The sequence below is a fragment of the Galeopterus variegatus genome, unplaced genomic scaffold (assembly GCF_000696425.1).
Source record: "Galeopterus variegatus unplaced genomic scaffold, G_variegatus-3.0.2 Scaffold3253, whole genome shotgun sequence".
NCBI classification, from domain to species: domain Eukaryota; kingdom Metazoa; phylum Chordata; class Mammalia; order Dermoptera; family Cynocephalidae; genus Galeopterus; species Galeopterus variegatus.
In genome coordinates, this window is record NW_007729364.1 from 172,482 (window position 1) to 195,433 (window position 22,952).

The 22,952-nt window shown below is 37.6% G+C and overlaps 1 protein-coding gene across 1 annotated transcript in view; it reads left to right on the plus strand.

Annotated features, from left to right (window-relative positions):
• GABRA4 (gamma-aminobutyric acid (GABA) A receptor, alpha 4) overlaps positions 1 to 22,952 on the plus strand; it is a 66,834-nt gene that overhangs the window by 40,580 nt on the left and 3,302 nt on the right. The window lies entirely within an intron of this gene.

Consider the following 22,952-nt stretch of genomic DNA (forward strand, 5'->3'; position numbering starts at 1 on the left):
CGTTTTTTTTTTTTTTTTTTTTTTTTTCTTTCCTGTATTAGCAGACTGAGCTAAAACCGCAGCTTGCAAGCAATTCCCTGCATAGATAAGAGACGAAGTTTGCTCTTTAGCTAGTGCTGAAGGTGACCCTCGCCCAAAAGACCTCTTTCATAACCACAGTAACCCCATTCCGCCCACCTGGAAAAGACCCCTACTCAAAACTCTGTATCAACTGTTTGGAAACAGTCTCTCTCCTTGACCGCACTTCCTGTTGTTGTGCCCAGCTGTGAAATGACTGGGCCAGCTGCGAGCAGCCCCTTATCCAAAGCCACTGACCCAGCTGACCAACTGCTTAAGACCCCTGATTTGAGGAATTCGGCCTGAATACAGCCAATCAAAATGTTTGCTTACTTGCTTGTTCAGAACGGCATATAAGCTTACTTCCCCCTTTGTTGGGGGCCCAAGTATTTGGAATACAATTCCACTTGGGTCTGCTGGCATAATAAATCAATGTTCTCCCCCGTCTCTGAGTGACTGAGTTTCCTTGGCAACACCCTTCCCTAACATTTTTGGTGCATTGGGTGGGAAGCAGTGCCAGGAAAGGAAGGCTGGCCCTTTGAGCCACCAGCCTGGGCTTCACTGACCAGGGGTCAGTGATGCCATGGGCAGCTGAGTTGGCACTGCCTTGCCAGCTTAGCTGAGACCTCAGAGGAAGTGGCCTTGCCAATCTGGGGAAAGTGCACACCCCGACTGGACTCAAGGAGAGATTGGACAAGGCATAACCTTCCCCCCTCCCCTTCCTCAAGTCTCACCTACTGGTAAGCCCCCTTGTTCTCCACCCTCTCTGACTGACTGAGTTTCCTTGGCGATATCCTTCCCTAACAATATTATTGAAATGTTTATTACTTCTCCAGTTACTCCCTTACTTCTTTAGTACATCTGGCACAAATTTCCTACAGACATAGCAGTGCTCAAGAAATACCTACTGATTGATTTCATTCCTACATAACTGGGATATACATTCAGTTGCCAGGGATAGCAATATATTTTAAAAAACACACATTTGCATTTGTGAAATTTTATTATTAAAAGTTTTTAAAATGTTGTTTCCAATTTTTATTTATTTGATGATCTTTTTCCATCTATGTCAGCAGTGTGAGTGGGCCAGCACTTCTTTTTAGAATGGAAAAAAAAAATCAACTTCAAAAATATTCAGCTGCTTTACACAACTTCCCTCAACATTTAGTTATATTTTCCAGCAAGTTCTTGTCCTTAAGCTACTGAGTAGGATTATTCATTCCTTCTGGTTTGTTTGGCTAAGCTGCCAATTTTTCCTTTTGCTATTTTGAGGAGCTAATTTTCCCACAACATAATATACATCTCTAAATCTCCAGCTTTTTGCTCAGCCTTGGATGATTTAGAAGTTTTAAGAAACATAAGTTTGGGTATGACTTATTTCATTTCACTTAAATGAATTAGAGGGTATTATGTATGAAAAGTATCTTTTGTGAAAGAAAATTATTATGTATCTTGGTCAATTTTCCAATAGTTTTTTGAAAAAAAGGGTACTTTATACTCAGATGCTTTCAAAAATATTTTCTCTTATTGCTGATTCCTCAAGATTTTCACCCTGCCTAGACTCTTTGCTTGATTAATATATCATATACTTTCCCAGACTCTTTTTTGCTATCCTTATTAGTGATCCCAAATTTTTGCCTATCTCTTTCTTAGTTATTCTGTTAAGACTCTATTCTTTCTCCCTCAGTTTATAGCTCTGAACTCCGACTTCAATTTTTATAACTCTGATATCTTCATATGGATCACCAGCATGAGAATTTCTTTATTCTCTCTAGTCTCAAGACTCCCAGACAGTATAGTTGACTAAATTTTTCTTCTCTTTCAAACTTTCTCTTCCTTTTGGGGGTGGTCTGGCTAAAACAAACTTTTTAAACTTACTATTAATTACTTTTTGCTTAGCTAATTGAAAACAGGTGTGGACTCCATAGCCAGAGAAAATGCTTTTTTTAGGGAATTCATAGAAGGGAATGGGGGTGTGGGCACTTTCTATTTTTGCCTCCATAAAAAGTTTTCCTAAGTTCAGTTAGTGTAATATGGATATCAAGATCTCCCTTGAAAATAAAAAATTGCACTGTAAAATGTTAGGTGAAGGGAGGAGGTGTGGCAGTAGAGGGAGCCCCAGCATTTAGCACACCTGCACTTTCTCTTTGTCCAGGTCTTTGTCACTTGAGGATTGACATTTCCAAGGAGGACTTGACAAAGGGTGATGAGGACCTTGTGTATCCCAAGAGCAGAAAGTCAACTCTTCATATACAACATGGTATATTACTGTCTCTAGATTAACAAACTGTGAGCACATGTGAACTGGGATTATTCTATTGGACAGATTTAAAACAAATATTTTTTTTTTGAAGAGTATGAACTTTAAGACCAATGTTTAACACAGGGTCTGGACCCAATATTTGTTAGCTGAATCAATGAATGAAAGAATGAATAGATGCAGTGTGGTCTCTGCAAAATATTAATAATAACAATAACAGAAAAGTCCTAGATATCAGCAATAACAGAGAAAACTCTCATAAACCCATTTCAGCATTGCTATTTTGCTTTTTGAGGCCCACACAGACCTTTGAGGTAACTGAAGGAAACCTATATAGCTCTTCCTCTTCTCTTAACTTCAAACCACCTGGTTTCTTTGGAACTCTCCCAAATGAAGCAAATATTATCCCGGACCTTCCATTGGCTGTGCCTTTGACATTTAGTTTTATTGTGTGGGTCATCTCTCTCTCCCAGGGCAGACGGGCGCTAAAAAAAAGTGAGAATCATGCTCAACTCTGCTGGTCAGTTTATAACTGGAACACAAGGAAGTGTTCCCTGGTTGTCTGTGAAGGAAGTATCTAATCTATACTCTTCCGGGAGCTCCATGGAGCTTGAAAAGTGCTTCCTCAAAGAGTAAGCAAGAGCTGGACAACCATATAGTAACTTGTTATTTTTTCTGGAGGAGATTCTTAGCTTAAAAAATGTGGGAGGGCAGTCAGTGATAAGTGGGCACCATGGTTTGTGAAATCAGCCTGCAATTTGTTTTGAGAAAAGCCAAGTTTTATTAGGTTGAACCATAAGAAAACACCGTTTTTGCTGGTCAAAATAGTTAAAAAAAAAAAAAAGAAAAGAAAAAGAAAAACGTGGTGAGTGGGAAATAGTTGTTTGAAGAAAAGATGAGGTTTAGATCTGACTTACAATTGCCTTTATCAACTGTGTGTTTTTGACAGTCAAACAGGTTATTACTAAGAAATTGTTCCAATGATGATAATAATTAGCATTTTATAATTTGTTAGTTGGTTTATTTTTAAGACAAGATTTAGGTTTGAGCTAAGACTATCACAACCTTGGAGCTTTACCTTGTGTGCCTGGGGTGACTGGTGTACATCTTTGGGCATCTTAATGCTTTCAGTATGATTGCGTTGTTAGTTTATTTATTTTACTTTATTTCGACCTGTAGCAGTTGAGGCTTGTACATTTCTGAGCCTCAACAGGATCTCTCTCTTGTGCCTACCACAAGCAGGAAAACCACTTTGCTAAAGCCTTAGCTGATCTTGAAAAACGTTAACATGCTTTTTGCCTAATGTTTGCCAATGGGCTGATCTAAAAATGGCACCAAGGAAGTTATCTATTATCCACAGAACAAGAATACATTATGGGACTGAAATAGATTATGGTCAATGGGGACCTGGTCTGCTGACAGAAAGTTATTTTAATATCCCTAAGCAATTCATAAAATAGAACGAGATTTCTATATGGTTAATTTTGTTTGTTTTCTGGCAATTAAAAAAATGGGCCCCTCCTTTGGCAGCTTTTAATATTTAATTTCGGTTTCTTTTATATTCATTTTTCCACTGTTTCTTTATGAACTGCATTCATCTTTCAAAATTTAATAAATCATTCATTTTTGCACATTTGCAACGGATAATATTCCTTGTATCATAGTCACGTTTATTTTACACATTCATTACTACAAATATTTTTAAAGAAGTATATCAATGTATCATTGAGATAGAATATGGAAATATTTAATAGTTATTTTTTCAATGAAAATATGGGTTTATTTTCCCCCTATGTAATCTTCAAATTCCTAGCAAGTTAGAAATTTCTTTTTCAATTAATGTGCAATGGATAGACTGCCCTGTCCTTGTTTACCTGCAACTGCCTGAGCTTATGACTTATCCTTGTGGGCTGCTCACACATTATAAAAGGCAGTCTTCCTCTAGCACTGAAAACTTGCTAAAGTATTTAAGTTAAATGTTTCCAAATAGTAATCTAGGAATATATTACTGTAACAGGCATGCTATAATGGAGTTAAAGGTTAAAATTACAATCAGTAGAGCATTTCACAATCTCATGAGATGATTTAAGATAAATATCAACTACTATTAACTTCCTGGTTATTGTTCAATCATCTTGTAGCCATTAAGTGTGACTAGCTACTCACGGTTTTAGAAATCACAGCAGTATGAAGTTTCTAAGTTTCAAAGCACATAAAATTGGAAAAACAACAATAACAACAACGGCAGAGAAGTAAGAAGGATCCTGTCTTTATTGTGCAGCAGTGTTTGTGCACAGTACAGGCCAATTGTTCTATAATGTAACACAGGTAAATACTATTGCTTTACTCTAAGGGATTTTGTTACCAGATTTCTTTCCCATTTAGCAAAAAAATATATAGAGAAAAGTAAAATTTGGGACTGAAACAAGTAGGGTGAAGTCAGAAGTTTAAAACTAAGAAGAGAAATTCTGAATAAGATGTCATTTCTTCTACCCGCTAGGGTCTGCTTTATGCATTACTTAAATGCTTCCATTTTTAGGTCTATTTTGTGAAGCAGTAATCTAAGATACCCTAAGGTTTCATCGTATGTGTCGGCATGAATAAGAATATATGCTGGACTTTTTTTGGAGATGAGAGCAGTACAAATCCATGTGTTGCATTCTGGATAGGACACTGCTATTGTTTGAGATTGTGGTACTCTGTCTGATAGACGTGCAGTGCAGCCTAACTCATTAGAGAGCTGTTCATCTCAGAAATAGCTGCACGAAATAAAACATTATATATATTTTTTCCAGGCCTATCTGCCAGAACAGCAGAGTGAACACAATGATCCACTCTCAGCAATGCAAGCCATGAGATGTAATTTGTTACTTTTTCTCTAGCTCACAGTAACGGTCTTCCCTAGTTTGAATGCTCCCTACAATCTGATGATAGTGTTTACTCCACAGCGTTCTTTCTTCATGTCATTAATATCTTATTTTCTGGCTGAGGGTCTCTTTATTTATAATACTAGTTTGAGAGATTTCCAAATGATAAACAAATGTGATTATTTTAATGGTTAAGATACAGATTAGACATTCAGTGAAGGTCTTATGGCTGTTTCAGCTCAGCTGGATGGAATTTATAGTCTAAGCCTACCTAGGTTCACTACTAGAACAATTTTGAAGAGTGCTGAGAAGATAAAGACATTAGCCAGAAGTTTCTTGATATATTGACAGTAGGTGGTAGAGTGAGATGACAAGAATACAGCTCCAAGTGGACCATGGGAAAGGACCCCTTATAACAGCAATTCATTTGGTGCTACTATTTCCAATATGCAGTAGGGTATTATAGCTGACAGTCCCAGCCTCGACTTCCAGGCATGTGAGTGAGGACATCTTCAGGGCGACTCCAGTCCCAGCCCCTCTGACTGAAAACCACCTGAGAGATCCTGAGTAAGATCTGCCTGGCTGAGTCCAGTCAACCTCCAAATCCATGAAAGAAAAAAATTAAAATGATTGCTGTTGCTTTAAACCCTATGTTTGGGGTGACTTGTTATGCAGCACTAGGGGAACATATGCTGCTAAGTCAGAAAATACCCAAGTTCAAAGACTGACTCTGCCTCTTCTTAGTAGGATGACGTCTGCTAAGATCCTAAGTTTTCCTGGTTCTGTTGTTCATCTTACAGAAGTTTAATCTGGAATGCTGCAGGTGCTCAGTAAATATGTTTCCCTATTTTCCTCCCTCCCTCCCTTCCTTTTCTCTTCATGCCTTCTTTCCATTCTTTCCTCCTTTCTTTATTCCTCCTTTCCTTTCCTTCTCTTCTTTTCCATATAAATTCAACTGAATGCAGCTGCTTTTTTGGTAGGCCATTTTGAACTGGAATATGTTAGTGCCAGGTGTGGATTTAATTGGACCTTTACTTAGCACGCAGGCAGACAGAATTCAGGATGCATTTTTTTTTCCCAGTAAAAACTGCTGAATCACTGGTTCCAAAATCAGCATAAAATATGCTTAGACCTTCCACAGACAGAGTGTGTGATGCGATCAACTGCCTTGGGGGAATGGGGTAAACAAATTTTTTAAAAAGGAATGTTTTCATCAGTTTATGGTGAACGTTATCTGAATTCAGTTCAGGCAGGAATATCTTAAAAAGCTAGATAAAGGAAATGAAGGCATGAGCAACATGTTATTTGTAGGAATGACATACATTATCTCCTTGGCAACTGCGGGGTGGCATGCAATTTGGCAATCTATGTTGTGTCATCTTGGATGCCTGGAAGTCACTGTTTCCTACGGAAACAAAGGAAGGAACAACATGAAGAAAAGAGTTCTGATTTTAGTATGCGAGGAAAGTATTTTAAAACCAAGGGACCAGCAGGCTTTCACAGCATAACTAGAATTCAAAATAGCATTAAATTTTTATTTATTAATTCTATAATGCTTTAGGATATGGTTTAGATCCAAAATTATTTTTGTCCCTGCTGAGCTTTTTATTCATGCTTTGTGGTTAAATGATGACTTAAGACGTTTGTGTGGAACTTTCAATGCACCGATAGAGCTTAGTAAACCTTTCATACACATCAGGGTCTCAGCTTATGCACATTCATTTATCCATTCATTCAACAAATATTTGTTGAGTGTCTGATTTGTGCCAGGTGTTGTGCTAGGTATTGAGGCCACACTTGAAGTCTTACAATCATCCTGTCATATCCACAGGATATTGTAGCATTTCTTTATTTTAAGTGAATCAGTAATTTAGCAAGCATTCACTTAGGCCCAGCCTTGAAATCCTATTATACTGGGAGCTAAGAGTTAGAAAAAAACGAACCACAGGGCTACATAATATTTGACAGAGCATCAAACAATTCTCATAATGCCTTTTCTTTGGTCAGTGATTTCGGAGACCTTTCTTAGGTGTAGTCAGCTTTTTTTCAGTAATAGTCTCTGAGTAAATGGCTGCAAAATATTTATAATAGTGACTCACACTCAATATTAATTTCATTTGGTAGATCATTTGACTGAAATTAAAGGTCTTAAAGGAAGAAAGCACAGGTTGCAATGTAGCTGGCTAGAACCTAAAAGTTTCACTTTGATGAGTTTCAAGGAAGTATCAACATTATAAAATGCTACAAAGGCAGCCTAAAGAGTTACAAAGGGACTGCTTGATCACAACAGAATGATATAGCTGGTTAAGTGAGATTAAAGAAGCACATCAGTGGTGCCAGGATCACCAATATGCTACTGGGGTTTCTTCCAAAATGTGGAGATAAGGACATGAGGTTTACTGTGGAGTGGGAACTTGGGTTCAACAGTCAGCTTTTCCAAAGGATGATGTCACTTCCCGCTGATCTGCTTAGGGTCTTCAAAGCAGTGTTTTTACTGCTTACTCTTCAGCTGCTTACAACCTCATCCTAGCAGAAGATGAGGCATTTCTGGAACCTATTAAGGAATGACTTCGAGGCAGACTGCTCACGTCCACTAGTGTCTAACAAAAGTAGGCTGTCCTTCCAAATAGTGACTTCAGGTGATCCACCAGCTCAAAGGAGTAGAAGCCGTATGCCCGATTTTATAATTTCCATATTAAAATTAACAACCAGATTTTACTTTCTGAATTTTCCCCCATAGGGTCTTATTTAACTATGTCCTCTTTAAGAGCAGTGTTTCAACTTAGAATTTTCTTGGGTTTGTGGCGATATTCATGGAAGATTTAAATAGCATTGCAGCTGTACAGAAAAGCTGTTCTAGTGTGCTCTGAAAATCAGCTCTTTGATAAACGATAGCTTGAGAACTATGATTGAGAGGAAAAAACCGGTCCTTGTTAAACGAGCTCTTGCAGCTACTGGATAACATGTTCCACGCAGTTTGAAGAAGAGGCTCACATTTCTCATGCTTTGCTCCTAACGCGGTAGTTGGTGCCGATGGGTCTTATGCCTTTCCTGTTCAGCACAGAAGGGAAAGAGAAGGTGGTTGATCGGAGAGATGACTCTCTCATGCTCAGTAGCCATCATTCAGTTATACTTTTCAACAGGCAGATGTATGAAATAGGAGAGGAGAAGCATTTCATTCTGGGTATCAGTTAATATTCCAGGATTGACTCATTAAACGGTCCATTAACTTCTGTAGTGGCCCAGGAAGTATAATCTGGATAGAATAAATGACTGTCATCTGTTTTGCAAGTGGAATAAATGTGCTGCTTTTGGCTATATAGCTTTGCCAACTACTTATCTCCTGAGACACATTGTGTGAAACTCGTTTTTGTTGTTTTGAGTGTACAAGAGGGAATGATTTTCTTGCTGATTTATTTTAATATAGTTTACCCATCATTTATTCATTCAGCTTATTTTTATTGAGTATTTCATAGTGTTTGATACTGCGCTAGTTGGTGGGGAAAGGAAACCGGTAAGACATAGTTACAGCCCTAAAGAAACTCACAGTTCACAGGGGTACTGCTATAGTATGGATATGACCGGCCCTCTAAAACTCATTTGGAAATCAGATTCTCAATGTGTCAGTGTTGGGAGGTGGGGCCTAGTGGGTCATGGGGGTGGATCGGTCATGAATACATTAATGCCCTCCCTTGGAAGGGGGCGGTGAGATCTCACTCTGTTAGTTCCCACAAGAGCTGGTTGTTATAAAAAGCCTGGCACCTCCTCTCTCTCTGTCTCTCTTCCTCTCTCTAGCTGTGTGATCTTCTTGCATACACTGGCTTCCCTTCCACTTCCCCCCATGAGTAGAAGCAGCCTCAGGCCTGTGCCAGATGCAACTGCCCCAGAATTCTGAGCCAAATAAACCTCTTCTTTAAAATAAATTACCCAGTCTCAGGTGTTCTGTTATAGCAACACAAAAATGGACTAGTACAGGTTCTAAAACAAGCAACCTAAATGCTAGGCTAAAAAAAATGCATTAGGATGCTGTGTGAAGGTGTAAAGTTCCGGCTTGGAGTTTCCATGATAGGGGATTTTGATGAGGGTGGTGGGATGTCAGGTTAAACTTTTTAGAGGAAGCAATGTTTAGGTACTATCTTGGAAAACAGAAAATAGAGGCAAAGAAGATGGAAAAAAGAAGACACTGAGAAGAGAATGTGCAACCATCCAGAAGCAAGGGAGTATGGTTCTCACTTGTAGAACTAAACTAAGACATTCTAGTTAGAATCCAGGTGTTTTAATTTGGATTTCCCCAAAGCTGAATCTGTGGCAAGGATTTGTGTGCAAGCAATTAATCTTTTTGAGATGATCCCCCAGATCACAGTGATTCCTGTGAGGGAAGTGAGATGGAAAGGAAGAAAAGCCAGAGCAGGTTTACCACTGTGTGATCATCATGCTAGAGACTTCCAGAGTATGTGTGGAGCGAGCCTCAGAACTGTCCCACTAGGTGACAAAGAAGTTGGGGCACTTACCAAGCCTTATATCTTATTGATTAGGTTCACTCAGGAGTATTTTTTTTTACATAGATATATATGGTATATATTTAATGTATACAACATAATGTTTTGGCATACACATACATAGTGAACTAATTACTACAGTCAAGCTAATTAACATATCCATCTCTTCACAGAGTTACCTTTTTTTTATGGTGAGAACACTTAAGGTCTACTCTCGTAGCAAATTTCAAGTATATAATATGGTATTATCAACTATAGTCCCCATGCTGTACATTTGATCTCTAGAATTTATTCACCCTACATAATTGAAACTTTGTACCCTTTGAGCGACATCTCCCAATTCCCCCCTCCCAGCCTCACTGGTAACCACTATTCTACTATGTATTCTAGTTCTTTAGAGTCCACATATAAGTGAGATCATGCAGTATTTTTCTAATTCTCTCACTATTTTGTTCAAACCTCTCCCCCACAGTCAGGATTCTGTAGGCAGAGTACCCCTCAGGCAGGGAAAGGCAGTAAGCCATCAGCCTGTCTGCAGTAACGTCCTGGGTAAGCCAAGTGAATAGAAACCAGTCGCTGATAGCTTGTGCCACACTAGGGTAACTGGGCTGGTTGAGAAGATTTGGGTGAAAAAGACATATGAAGTTGGACTGGGAGATAGGCCCAGATCATGTAGAATGTTATATAAGTTTTATGCCATGTAAGTTTTATTCCCCTCTGAAAACGATCAGTTGCCATTGAAAAAGTTTAAGTAAGGAAGTGACATGATCAGATTTACAATCTAAAAATATTATCTTAATGGAGAGTAGAGAGAGGGAAGGTAGAGTAGAAGTAGAGAAGGACCTAAGGATATTAGGTGTCAGACTGTTACCACCCTGTGCATAGCCAGGTGAGAAATGCTGAATGCCTTCGCAGTGGCTGTGGAGAAGAAAAGACAGATTGGAAAGATATTGAGGAAGCTGGATGGAAAAGAGAATAAGGCAGAACGGGGCAAGAACAACTGAAGTTTTGTGGCTTGGAAAGCTAGCTGGATAGGTTTTTAGTCTCCAAGGTCTAGAGTACAGCAGGAGGGATGTATTCGTATATTGAGCTCATCTGATATGAATAGACAAGAATGTAAGTTTCATATGGGCAGGAATTTGGGGCTGTTCCCCCACTTTTGTATCACAAGAGGCAAGAACAATGCCTGGAACATAAATAGGCACACAATAAATATTTGTGAATAATTAAATGAATAAATGGGTAGATGCACGAATAAATAAATTAAAAATTTGGCATATCTGTAGGACATCTGAATGATGTCCTGCTGGATATATGGATTTTCTTATTTATGATCTGAAAGAAATTTTAGCATGTTATGCTTTGAGAAAGTACAAATATTTTTTAAGGTGCTAATATAATTAAGTGGAATAATATCCACAGTATTCTTGATTTTATGCCTCTCATGAAGCATCCATCAGCCCAAAGGAAACCTTTTAAACCTTGGAGCCCTTCATTTTCTTTACTACAATGCGCAGATCTGGGCAAGTTGGATTTTAGCTAGTTCTTAGCATTGCTACAAGGAATGGGGCTGATTATGTCCACCTAGGAATAGTAAATAAGATGATTTTTGAACAGGGCAGAAAATGTAGGTTCTCATATATTTTTGACAATTTCTTGAAATAGAAAGTTACTGTATTCATTTAACATTTATTTTAGTTGAAAAAAATGCAGTGACTTTCTGAGTATAAAAATAATGAAAACTTCTATAGTAGTACTTTATCTTACAGAGACTTGCTACACATCTGTCTTAGAATATGAAATAACAACAGAATAATAATATTTAACAAGTACTGATCACTTACTATATGCCAGGCAGTGTGTTAAGCACTTTATGGATATTACCCTACCAATAACTCTAAGAAGTAATTTTTATTATGCACCCAAGAGAAATATGAAGAACAGAGAGGCTAAATAACTTCCTCAAGATTGCACAGCTAGGGCCGGCCCGGTGGTGCACTAGAGAGTGCGCCGCTTGGGAGCACGGCGGCACTCCCGCCGAGGGTTTGGATCCCATGTGGAGACCGGTTCCCGCTCACTGGCTGAGCACAGTACGGGCGCGACACCGAGGGTTGCGATCCCATTGCCAGTTGCGGTATGGGCGCGACACTGAGGGTTGTGATCCCGTTACTGGTCACGAAAAAAGACAAAAAGGAAAAAAAAAAAAAAGAATATGAAGAACAGAGAGGCTAAATAACTTCCTCAAGATTGCACAGCTAGGGCCGGCCCGGTGGTGCACTAGAGAGTGCGCCGCTTGGGAGCACGGCGGCACTCCCGCCGAGGGTTTGGATCCCATGTGGAGACCGGTTCCCGCTCACTGGCTGAGCACAGTACGGGCGCGACACCGAGGGTTGCGATCCCGTTACCGGTCAGTAAAAAAAAAAGACAAAAAGGAAAAAAAAAAAAAGATTGCACAGCTAGTATTTAGCAGAGTCCAAAGCTTGAATCTACCTGATATCAGAACCTATGTTTCTGACTTTGGTTTTTAACTACTAATATACTGCCATGTAAGAATGATAATGAATGCTAATGCTATTTGATAGCTTTTGGTTTTAGGACTTGTTTTATAGATGTTGATAGAGGGCATACTTCCCTTGCTGCGTACCAGATATTTGGTTTTCTCATTCTTGGCCTGCCTGGCTACAGTGGTTGTCTTGGCAGTACACATTAATGTATTGATGAGCCATTTGCCATAAATTGCAACTTAGCTGCTGGTTCAATTCATGCTAAATTTGCAATCTGCCTTTACTGAAGTGCAAAATTGGCTTTCTTGTCATAAAGTGGCAGAACATGCAAAATAGTCTAATATCTTATTTTCTAGCTCAAGTAAGATTAGCTAGGCTCAGAGAAAGTTAAAAAAAATTCACTTTGGATGAACAGCTGTTTCAGCATGAGAGCCTTGTTAAATACTGAATGGTTTTAATAATGCCCCATTGGAAACTATAGCTGATAGCATAGGGCTTATTCCTCAGGACAAGTCAAATTATTTCCTGGAAAATACCCACATAGCTTCAGCTATTTGGCAGGTTGTCTGTTTGATGATGTAAGTGCTACCAACTGGTGTCATGGTAGAAGCTGAATTTTTTCTGCTGATTTAATGTGCCATTTTACTGTAGATGAGTAGATTTGTTATGAATTGTGCTAACCCCATAATTCAGCATATGATTTATGACCAATTGATTGTGCTTCCATTTGTAAAGACTAGGGGAGGGGATTGAATTTTAAAATTTAAGAGTTTACACAGTAGGTGGCTTAATAGATCCTCTGTTGTATATATGAGTACATGTGTACATACTTTTACCTTATACATAATTTGGCACATGTATTGCTGAACTTTATTAAATTTAATTATTTGTAGAAAACTACATGTTTGAGGAATCATTCTTAAGTCATAAACTACAGCTAGTGCTCATGTTTGTACCTTCTCTGGGTTACAAATAGAGCTGAGATTGCAGGATCCTATGCACTGGGGAAGAAAAATGATTCAATCAGTTTTATTGTACATTTTGAATAGTAAGTTTTTAAACAGCCTTTTAACATGCTATATTCAAACCTAAGGGAGAGTTTGTTGAAAAAAGTTGGGGAATAGCTTTCCTCTTGTAGAAGAACATCATTAAATTATTTTTATCATATAGAAAATATAGATTTTGAGTGGTGTTGTTGATTCATTTTTAAAATAACTTAAAAAGAAAGCCGATTCAATTAAAAACCACAAATTACTCAGCTAGATTACATTTGTGGTTAAGATGCAGTTTTCTGTAGAATAAATCATTTCAATGTGGGCTTAGTTATAAATATTTATTTAGGCCTGAATGTGGGGGAGATTTATGATACAAGTGATATCCATAAGCACTTCATGACAATCAAGCACCAAAGAAATAAGGAGAATATTATGAATGGGAGTAGGAACAATCAGTATGACTTCTAGAACAATTTCCATATATACTGGAAAGAAAGGATTATGTAAAAAGTGGAAAACTCTTGTGGGATATGGGAAACACTGTAGTATAGTGTTTGTTTAGCTTATAGTCAGAATTCATAAATGTAAGTCAAATCCAAAACTGAAAAATAAAGTTGTTTACAAATGTCACTTACCTGGCTAGAGTTGTCGCGGACATATTTCTTTTGTACCTTTTTTAAAAATCCAGATTTGAGATTAGATTTAATTCAAGATTTCTGCTTGGGAAATGCTATGATCCGATATTAATTATATTAGAGTAGAGTTTAAAGCATTGTCTTTATTGTTCATTTCAAAAGAAAATAAGAGTAAGAGAAAAGGAACATTTTAGAATGTCTGGAAAGGAGCTCAAATTTTTGTAGACAAGGAAGATACCACCAAGAGAAATCTTTGAAAATTGTTTCTACTATCACCGGGCACTTTCTTCCCCTGCCACACAGTCCTTTTTTCCCCTGATCAAACTTTATTCATACCTAATATCTCAGCTTTAGTGTCACTTTCCCAAAGAGGATTTCCCAGCTCTCAGGCTAGATGATGTACTCCCTAGTTCCTCTCATTCTCCTTTATAGCTTTATTGATTATTATTATTTTTTTATTCTTTCTGGCAGAAATTACAAGGACTGTATTATTTTTCACCTCTGTATTCCCAAAGCCCAGCAAAATGACTTTAAAAAGTACATAATCAGTACATACAAGTATTTGTTGAGTGAATGAATGAATGAGTTAAGTCAGTGTCTTTAATAAGACCTTATTGCTTATGATATTAATCGTGGCTCTTCTATTACCCACTTGACCCCCAGTGAGCTCCAAGAAGAGATGAAGCATGGGACTTGAGCTTTTTTCCTAAAAATAAACCTATTAAAGTTATTATACACGTTTAGATTCAGTAAGCAAACATTGTCTGGAATTCAGAAGAAATTTAGCAAGGTTCTTGGCTCATCAACCTGCATAGGTAGGATTTTGACAATGGGATGGGGCTGATATGCTTGAGCTGTGGAATCCTTTTCCATAGCATAAGTATATTGAGGATCTGGTCTTGGGAAATTATTGTTTTTTAAACAGTGCCTCTGTTGCCTTTGCTTATGCAGATAAAATTGTGACTCATAAAATTGGCATGAACTTGAATCTTTCTGGATGGCGATTTATCATAGCACAATTTCATTATGATCAAGTAATATCAAGTCTATATTAAGAATAAGGCATTGTTCAAATATTGTCTGAGTTTGAATGTAATTTTCTGAACATTTAGAAGCTTAAGCAAATCATTTCCATAGGATGGTTTGGATGCTTTTAAAGGCGAATTTATTTGGCCGGCCAAGTCAGCACTTATCTACATAAGTTAACTCCACTTCTAAGGATTAAACAATATTCTTAATATAAAACATAACAAAGAAAAGTTATACATTATGTTGTTAATGACATTTTCCAATATTTAAACAAATACATGCTCTGAAATCCAAAACGCATACACACACACATACTTAGTCAGACATAAGAGTCATAATCTAAAGAGAGGTTAAAAGATTTAGGAAAAAACATTGAAAAAGACTGGGTAATTAAAGAAGGAGCTGGAGCTAAGTCCAAACTAGAAGGTTAAACAAAAGCTTCAGTTAACTGAATTCCTCTGATCTGGGTGAAGAGGAGCTGAAGGTAGCTCAAGAGGTACGTGGAGGAATCTTAAATGTAGGCAATTTTGACCATTTAGAAACAGCATGTAGATGCCCCCTGGTGGGTATGAAAATATTTCCTTTCCTCAAGGACAAGTAAAAATATTAAAAAGAAATCAATGCTTAATTCTTGTCAAAAGCATCAGTTTCTCTGCATGTCTTGTATTTTGGCTCTACCTAGGACTTTGGGGATACCAGCAAAGTACACCCATTCAGTGAAGAAAGGCAGACAGAACAGACTAGAAACAAAGAAAATATGTGAAAGAGGAGAGAGCTGCAAGGTTGTTTAGGCTTGTTTTTTTATTTTTTCACCTGAAAAGGTTAGTGTAATATTTACTATTCAAAAATCTTTAAATCTCTGTATCTTGAACTTACTTTTATTGAACTTAGATGATTCTCTTAGTCTGCCTGAACTGCCATAACGAAGACCATAGACTGGGTGGCTGAAACAACAGAAATTTATTACTCGTAGTTCTAGAGGCTGGAAAGTCCAATATTAAGGTTCTGACAGAGTTCAGTTTGGCTTGCAGATGGCCGCCTTCTCACTGTGTCTCCACATGGTAAAGAGAGAGAGAGATATCTCTGGTGTTTCTCTCTCTTTTATGAGGACCCCAATTCTGTTCTATCAGGGCTCCATCCTTATGACTTCATTTAACCCTAACCATCTCCTTAAAGGTCCTATCTCCAGTACAATCACATGATAAGTTAGGGCTTTAACATATGAATTGGGGGGAGGGGAGAGAAACAATTCAGTCCATAGCAATAATTAAAACTTTGTAATGTTTCCATTTGTGGCCTTCTTTGACATTCATTGCCTTCTGCCATCCCTAGTCTGGAGGCCTTTATTGCCCCATTTCCTACTTCCAACTTATACATAGAAGAAAGTCTTTTTTTTTTTTTTTGTGTCCGGCAACGGATCGCAACCCTCAGTGTCGCGCCCGTACCGGACCGGGACTGGCAATGGGATCGCAACCCTCAGTGCTGCGCCCGCACCTCGCTCAGCCAGTGAGCAGGAACCGGTCTGTATGTGGGATCCGAACCCTCGGCGGGAGCACCGCCACACTCCCAAGCGGCGCACTATAGCAGTGCTCCACTGGGCTGGCCCTGAAGAAAGTCTTTTTGACTACTGTAATTGAAATAAGAGATAAAAGAAAAAGTGACACTACAGTGCCAAATCAATATATGCACAGATACAATTCGTTTTAGTATTCCATTATATTTAGAAAGTAGGCCAGCCAGACTGGGTTGCCAACATTGTAATTGTGAGCCAGTGCTCTCAGTATGTCTTTTCATAGCATAATGAGGTGTGAATGTCATCTTGTAGGTTCACCCAGTCTTTGCTGGTTCACTGATGACAAGCTTCTAGATTTTACTGATAGTTGGTAAAGTCCCAGAGAGAGACAGCGATTTGATATAATACATGAGATGCCATTCTTATATAACCCACATCTTTTTTTAGACATTGAAATATTGTGGCTATAGTTTTTTCTACATGGAGCATGACATGTGGTTGTGGTAGCTAGTTCAGTGAAAAGTGTGTTAGCTGAGTGCCAGGGGCAGAGGAACCACTCAGCAAAGTTAGTCATTGTTGTTGCTGTTGTTGCTATTGCTTTTTTTTCCTAAAGAGCTTTTTATACTTGTTTTATGCATAAGTTATAAGATTTACTCTAGTATTAATTCTCAACTTGACTACCAATGTGTATTTTTGAATTCGTTATTGCATTTTGTATTTCTTTGTATTTATTTCTCATTTCAGCCAGCATCATCCTATCCATGGCCGACTTCACCGTAAACTGTTTTTGCCTCAGCAGTCATCAACTTTCTGATTATTAGATATATAAAAATGTCTTCTAAAATTATTTCTGTGACTATTTCTCAGAAATATAACTTTTTTGTTTGGAGGCAGAATCTTATTATCTGAAGTCAGCTGGATTATTTCTGTATAATATTCATTTGATGCCTACTACATGCTGGACATTGTGCCAAGCGCTTTATGTGCATTATCTTATTTATTCATTATGAGGAAGATACCATTATTACTCCTCCAGCAAGATGGACTTTGAGGTTTCAAGAGGTTAAATAACTTGCTGAATATCTCACAGCCAGTAAATGACAAATTCTGTTTGAATCCAGGTTTGTCTCTTTTGGGGGCCCACAATCCTAACCATATAGTAAGTGGTTTTCTATTTCAGATCCCTGGATCACTGGCAACAGCATAGCTCATAAGACTTCCTGTAAATATGACCTGAGAATTTGAGTTTTTAACTAGTTTCCCAGTTATTCTTATAAACATTTCAAACAGGTACAATACTGTTTTTCCTTACTGAGTGAGAAAAGATTTGCCAGCTTGGTGTTTGAATTTAGAAAGTGAGTGGAGTGTCCTTTGCCCTCTTCCTCTCTAGGGTTGTGTTGGCAGCATTGATAAGAAAGCAGCTTCTGGCATGACTCCAGGTAGCATTCTGGACAAGTCCGCCGGACCCAGCTGAGAACTTCCACTCTGACTAGTGAAGCCTCCAACAAAATGGTTTCTCCCATTGGAACCATATATTTAATATGCAAAGCATTTATAAATAAAAAGAAACACTGGCAATCACTATGAAACAAAACTAACCATAAAATCACACATCTTAATGATGTCCTGATGTTTTAAACCTTCAACTCAAAGTATGTAAAGGCAAAATGATCGAAATCTTTAAGATCTCCATTTCTGGAAGTTCCAAATTGAAGACATAAATTTATCCCCATGCCGGATATTGCAAGTAATGTTTGTGTAACTTAGGAAATACAAATATTGAATTAAATGCTAGCATTGGGAGAAAATGAAATGCAATAAATAGGAAACTCAGCATTTTAATTTCTAGATTTTGGAACTCCACATATGGCAGAATCCCTTGGTAAATATTTATGAAATATTTAGCATGTTATGTGGAGGTGATGTTTTTCATTTCTATATGGTAGCACTTTCTAAGAACGCTACTTGTAGTCCTCAGTAAATCATTTCCTTGGGGTTTAGTTTCAGCTGCTCTACCATAATTGTTTATTTCCTTATTAAATAAGATGTGTGGCAACCCCTCAAGTCCTGTCCGAATGGCCCTAAATAAGTCTTTATGCTATTGGATTATTATTTTTTTTTTGAGTATGTGACTCATTTATATTCTTGAAGATAAACCTATTCATTGTTAGCCTTGTTAGTTTTTAATTTAGAAGGGTACAATTATGTTTTACTAAACTTCATTAGCTTCTAAAGCAAGCACTATGAATGTAGCTGCTTGCATTCTACACACCTAATCTTAAGTCACTTTATCTCATTGCTGCTAGAGTAATAAATTGAGATGAATATTTTGTTGCAGTTGCTAATACTTCTTTAGAAATTGTGTCAGATCACAGTCATGACTGACGAATTGCTTGGATCTGCTCCTGTTTGCCTGTTGCTGCTTTAATTTGTTGGTAATGTTTGAATCCACCACCTCACATCTCATTCCTTGCTTCGGGCTATTGTGACTAATGACAAAATGATTTCAAACTAAATCATTTTTTAAAATTCAAATGAAGCTTAGGTGCTTTTCCTGTTTGTGTGTCTTCTGAATACTGATGGAGCCACCGAAGTGTCTACAGTCTGTATGAAACACATCACTCTGACTGACACATTAGTTGTTCCAAAAATTGAAGGCTGTGTCAATATTATTCCTAGTGAGTCCTGTGCCAGGTAGGTCAGCTGACTCCTCAATTCTTTTGTGGTTTGTCATCATGGAAAATGACAACTGCTTTTTACACGATGGACCTAGAGACATAACTACAAAATAACTTGAGTATCATTTAACTGTTTGGCACAGAGCAAAGATTTAAGCATCAAATCAGTCTAATCCCATGTTCCTTTATGTAGGTTATGACACATAGAGTATCGAGATATCTTAGGCATTTTCAGTCAGACTTGGGATGAGTCAAGATAATTTACATGCCTTAAGTGCTACCTGCAATATTCTAGATCTCTGCCCTGTAAGCAAAAAATAGTAATCTGGAGACCAGATAAAAACTTTTGACACATTCTCTTTAATTTTGAAAAGGATTTTGATTCTGTACTATATCTATTCCAATGCAGTTTATCAAGTAAAAGTGGGTGCCTTAGCCCACTTCATTGTTCATTAGCCACTTCATTGTGCATTAGCCTACAATGATTAATAAGGGACTTTTTGTACTCTAGCTCATTAATACTTTTAAACTAGGAATAAAAAGATCTAATCTTTGGTTTTAGACAGTAATCCCAGTAGCACTGTTCATATTACTCCCTCCATTCTCATGAACTCTCTTGCTTCATTGATTCTTTTTTCCAATCACTTTAGACTGATCCTATCTCTTTTGCTCAGGCTCTCCCTTTTCTCTAGGAATATTCTTCAATTCTATGCTTTTATTTCTTTAATACTTATAACTTGCCAAACAGCAAATGTCAGAATATAATTTTCAAACCATCAAAAGCATGACTCATACAAATATAGAATGGACATATGTCAAAGATTTGTAGCGCTCATTAATTAGTGAGAGAATCACTTAGATGGTAAAGCTGGTTCAAAATCTTTTCAAGGAATGGCTATGTATAAGCATTAAAAAAAGAATACTGGAATGAAATTGCTAGGTCAGATATGGAAGTGCTTAATATCCTATATGGTATTAACACCATAAAGTTTGGTGACCTTTTCTACTAGACAGGAATCTACAAGTTAACGTGTTAACTTCATAGTGTTTGGGCTCTAATCAAATATTACATAGGAAAATCAAACTCAGTTAAATTCTCCTGGAGACTTAATAATCCTTGGATGGGCTTGTAAAACAATGCTCCATTATGATATTGAAAGGTCATGTTATATTCCTTTTTTATTGTCCAAGTCTTGAATATTTTTTTCTTAACAATATACTTGACTATTATGAATAGTTAACTGAACCAAATAGACAGGTGCAGTTTGTTAAATTCTTTAGAGCTTCCTCCACTTTTGTGAGTAGAGCAGATGTGCAGCGCTCCAGAACAGTAACTCACTTGTTGTATGACCTCCAGCCAATCATGATCTTTCTGCACTTATTTTCTTCTACTATAAAATGGAAATAAGAATAAGTTGAGGAAATGGAACAAGTTAATCACTAAAAATCCCTTCGAGTTTTAAAATATTGTAATTCTTAAAGAATGGGATTATGAAGAGCAAAATATCTTGATTTTTAGCTAGTGTATGGAGTTAGGCAACAGTGCCCCCTAAAGGTCCTCTATGAGTTCTGGACAGTCCATTATCCTAGAATGTCTGAGGAACTTCACCTCACTCAAGGTTTGGAAACCCCTCCTTTCAGGACCCTTGATTTAATTAGTCTATGTAAATTATCTATTACCACAATAATAATTGTAGCTGTATAACAACTACAATACCTTGGGTACATACAATAAATATTTATTTTTGCTTTCAAGTCTTTTGGTTCACTGGGAAGTTCTGTTGATCTTGATTAGGCTTGCTTGGGCAGTCCATCTTCTCCTAGCTGGAAGAAATTCTTGTGTCTAGTGTTAGCAAGCTGTTAAGTGATCTAGGATGGCCTCACTGAGATAACAGGCCCTTCTCCAAATAATCTCTCATCCTCCAGCAGGCTAGCTCAGGCCTGTTCTTGTGGTGGTGGCAGCAGTGTTTCAGGAGAGAATGGAAGCAACCAAGAACTTTCGAGGCTAAGACTTGGAAATGACACCATTATTTCCACCACATAAAGTCAGACAAAGTCATAAGGCAACCTGTAGAGAAAGATACTCCATCTCCTTATGGGGGAGGAGTAAGTAAACTCACATTGCAGAGGGCATGAATATGGAGAGAGATGATGAATTGTTGACATTTTTGTAACCAATCTGTCATATAGAACATGATTCACCGGATTTCAGGAAGTTTCAGAAGTTTAGTGGTCTAGAGGGAAAGAAGAAGAAAAATGTTGAGCTTTGCTCTGGGGGTGCAGTTAATTTACTTGGAGTCAGTTTGATCCTTTTCAATCTTGATTTTAAAATTCATTAGGCAGGACCACAGCAGTATTTAGGGCTATGTATTCCATACCACTGAGGCAAGGCCCTCCTGAGTACTCTACCAAAAGCTACATGAATTTTGCCATTTTCCAGTCTGGCAAGTGGGAACATGCAGTATTCCTGGCTTTGTGTGAGCATCAAGTACTGTTTTCTCTAATCCTTTCAGGTGGTTCTTTTTTGGCCTTGGGTTCATGAACTGATCTTGAATTAGTAAAATACTCCATGTGGACTCTTCAGATTTTTGCAGTTCTCTCTTTGTTCAGTGTTCTTCTCTCTGGTGCTTTGTCCTGTGAACTTTCATCCCCTTGTTCTTTCCAGACTCTCAGCTCCATCTCCTCCGTTTAGGGAGTCTGCCAGTTTTTCCCTGTGTCCTCCTTTCCTGCACCACAGTAAACTCTCCATTGTTTCTTCTCTCTCAGCGATTGTGGTCCTGTGTTGTCTAAAAATTTTGTCCAGTTTTTTCTGGATCATTTCAGGCAGAAGAGTAAATTCAGTTCCTGTTGTTCCATTTAGGCTGGAAGTGGAGTTTTCCATTCTTTAGAATTTAGTGTTAGGAAAAAAAATAAAGGTTACTGAAGACCATGGACAACCTAACTTTAAGTAGAAAAAGACAGTATGCAACAGTCGGATTATATTTTAAAAGATATATATTTCTTTCCTGTTTGCCCGATTCATCCTTTTTACCCTCTAGCCTTCTCTTAGAATATTTAGCATTTTGTCACAATTTGGCCCTTGAATATATTTTACTTTTGTTATATTTTCAATTGTATCATGTGTGGGTGTGTATATTATCTTGCCAATGATAGTATATGCACTTTAAGTGTTGGGACTATATCTTTTCCTTCTTTATATTCTCTACAATGAGTATAACATTTTAAAATTAACGATAATCAATTATTTTCCCTTTCTGTAATAAGAGACTCAAAATCTGAGAGTTAATCAGGTGACGTTTATAATGTGCTTTGTAGAGGAAAAGTGCACGATAAGTAATGGTGTCTTCAGGTTTTAGGCTAATGTCAATTTTTGTTTCAATGGTCTCCAGCAAAATTAGATGCCATATGTTAGGCTACAATTCCTCATCAGTTCAAGTGCAACCTGCTTAGAAGAAGACTCCAGGCTGACATGAAGAATGCTTTCTATACCTTTCAGAGCTTGCTTTGGCTCTGTGTTTTGTGAGACTGTTTTAACTCAGCAACCTTGAAGTCATAATTGACGAATACATGAGATATAAATTAAGCACTTTAAACATGATTGATTAGTGTGGTGCTAAGCAAGATTATATTTGTAGAATAAACTTTTCTCTCTAAAGTGCACTCTCAATTAATTGTGTATAATTTATCCACTTTATGATTTGTCTGTGAATTGTCCTCCGAGGCTGGTTCCTTCCAAGCATCCATTTATGAGCTGCTCTTCCTCCTCTCACTCTCCTTCACTTCTTCATTTCTTCACGTGCCATTTATTTTATAAAATAGTAAGGGGTGAAGATATAAAAAGTAATCACAATATAACTTTAATATAACTTGGAATAAACATAATTAGGGAAGACAAGTTATTGCAAAAAGTATGGT